The following is a 3133-nucleotide window of genomic DNA, read 5'->3' on the forward strand; positions in this document are numbered from 1 at the left end:
GCCAAATGAGTACAACTAAATTAAATGCAATAAAACAAAACCATTCCGACACATATTTCAAACATGTCATCAATCCACCATGCCTAAATTTGCTTACCCAAACCTACCATTTGCCTATTCATTATAGACTAAAGACATAATTCTATCACATTTTATATCAACAATAAATCAAAATTAATCCAAATCTACCCTTTTCATCCATTTTTCAATTTCCAACCCAACTTTCTTTTTATCAATCGCACCATCAAAATTACTCAAATTCGTTCCGCATATTAACAAAATCACATCGTCAAGCACATAATCAAAACATCAACAAAATCCAAAAATCATAATCAAAACATCAATATACCAAATTAAAATAAAATAAGAAGCAAGAGTTGTAGAGATGGACCTTTCGATAATCGACTTTCGTTGATAATAAGAATTAAGGAAGCCTGACCTTGGGATTTCGAAAAGAACCTCACTGCGATGACTCCGACTTCGATATCGACAAACTCAACACCCCAACACTGATCTCGATGGACTGATTATATGAACAGAAAACCAAATCCTCAAACTCGGAACAAAACTGATGAACCCGGAACCCTATTTTGAAAGGAATCACTGAGACAAATAAACCTAAAACCCCCAAAAAATGATAGGACATCGAATCCCAGTGTAGACCGAGCTCCGGTGAGCTCTGGCTATAGTAGGAACGACGGGTCAAGACAAATTCCGACGCGTTTCGACGTTTTCAGGCCGGATTTGCTCAGAAATAAAAGGGAAACAGAGAAATATCAAGCTTTTGAGAGCTGGAATGGTCGCCCAACGAATCAAAAATCAATTCTGACTAACGTTGCGCTGGAAAAACTTAAAACAAAGATTGAATCTCACCGAAAGACTTGAAACAAGACCAAATCTCTTACCCGCTCACTATTCCGATCATTCTCTTCCCCTTTCTAATCTATTTTTGATCTTTTCTCTTTTGTTTTTGGCCTTCTCCGTCTCTTCTCTTCAATGTTCTCTAATCCAATCGCCTCATCATTTTTTCACCGACCTCACTGTGTGCGTGTGCGTGTGCGTGTGCTGTGTGGTGAGGTGTGTGAATTGAATGGAGAAGAAGCTACTTGGCAATGAGTGTTTTTTTTTTCTTTCACTATTTCAGTGAGTGTGCATGTGATAAAAATCTTCTCTCTCCATGAATTGTGAATGTCCGTGTGTATATATGGAAGGTGAGGTGATCAGATTATTGTCATTCCTCCAATGGAAAAGGATGAGTGAGGGTGTATATTGTTGTTCCCTCAATATTCCCTGTGGGCCCTTTTATATTTTTTTATTGTTTTTTGAATTGGTTTAAAAAAATAAAATAAAAGGTGAAGTGGGGTTGAGTAGGTAGTGTAGAGGTAGGGTGTGGTTGGGAGTAGGTGATTAGGATAAAGTTTGTTATGATAGGATCCAAACAAGATAAAGGGTTGTTATTTTTGTCATTTTATAGAGGGTATAATCACGTGGGTAAGGGTGTATGATAAAGTGAGGTAAAAATGAATAAAATTGAACTTGGGAGGGAAAAAATTAGGTGTCTACAATACCAAGAATTGCAAGTCATACATTCTTAGTCATACATTATCGTGTTACAGTTCTTTCATTCAACATAATGTTTAGACCACCAAATCATTCAAACAGTACAAGAGAATTTGTATAACGAAATACATGAAACTTATGCAAAGATTTTCTCTTTCAATTCTTAAACATGTGTGGTCATTCACTTCGTAGCAAACCATGCAATTCTTTCAATAATCATCTTTAACATTTACAAATAAGAAATATCCCTCTTTTTTATTCACAACCAACATAAAGTTCATAAATGATAGTAAAACCCTTGGTTCATGTTTTAAGACATCCAATTGAGTAACCCATAGCTTGTAAATCAAGAAATAACACAATGAGAGAGGAAAATATGTTATTCATGCTCTCAATTCATATCTCAAAAATTAAAACACATATATACAAAGACACGATTAAAAATTCAAGTTTAAGGGGAGGCCTCAAGACCAAAACAGTCACAATGCATACTTCTTAATGTAATTCGAAACCCTTCATAAACATATGATTTCTCAACATTCAAAACCTTAATGAAACGATTTCATTATGCCCATATAGTTTAGGAAAACCCACGTACCTTAGATTACTCATTTCGAAGAATAGAACCCAAATCTTAATTTATTTTCTTGTAATCCCTGACAAATGCTCTTTGGTTCTTCAAATCTTGTGTTTTGGAAGGCTTTGGGGTGAGATAAAGGACTTAATTGCCCCCAATTATGCGGATTCAGAAGCTAGAAAATAAGGGGTGAAATGGAGCATACGTCACATGCTTTATCGTACGCCCCCGCAGGCATGAAATGGAGAGTGCGCCGCATGCTTATCGCATGTAGTTAATGGTTTTGATGAAAATAATCATAACTTTTCACTCGAGAATTGGATTAAGGCGAAATTAGTATCGTTGGAAAACTGGCTCAATTATTACAATTTGGTGGGTATTTAGCTGCAAAATTCTACATGTATCAAAAGGTATACACGTTCAAAGTAGATCCTTGTAACATCAAAAATAAAAATTTAGCCGAATCAAATGGTTCTTAGCTCAACTTCTCTCTAAGTGATTCCTATGAATATTTTTCACCTCGAAAGCACTTCAAATACGAGGATATATATCATGACACTTATTCTCACTTGGAAATAATTTCTATTAGAGCTTACACATGTAGGAACAACAGTTCTACTTCTAGTTTGAAAATGCGGGATGTTACATTATCTCCCCCTTGGGATCATTCGTCCCCGAATGATGGGTATGGACTTTATGAAGCTCTAAAAGTGTAGAATACAGAACATAATTTTGTATTGAACATGTTTCCTTAACAAAATATGCAAAGGTATCAACTGAGCTTTACGATAACCCTTTGGGAAATGTATAAGCACAAAATATGAGATGACAAAACCTAACATCGACATGATCCTGGCATGTGTTTTGTGGCACGTGATCAAAAGGTTGTAAAGCATGAATTTTCCTAAGAATCCTTGGCCTGATTAAGATTGGTACAAGACATGAGATAAGCTTTTTGCGGGACATAAGAATAGAATAGAAACATTCTCTGCCTCA

This window comes from Capsicum annuum, unplaced genomic scaffold (assembly GCF_002878395.1).
Source record: "Capsicum annuum cultivar UCD-10X-F1 unplaced genomic scaffold, UCD10Xv1.1 ctg4269, whole genome shotgun sequence".
NCBI classification, from domain to species: Eukaryota; Viridiplantae; Streptophyta; class Magnoliopsida; order Solanales; family Solanaceae; genus Capsicum; species Capsicum annuum.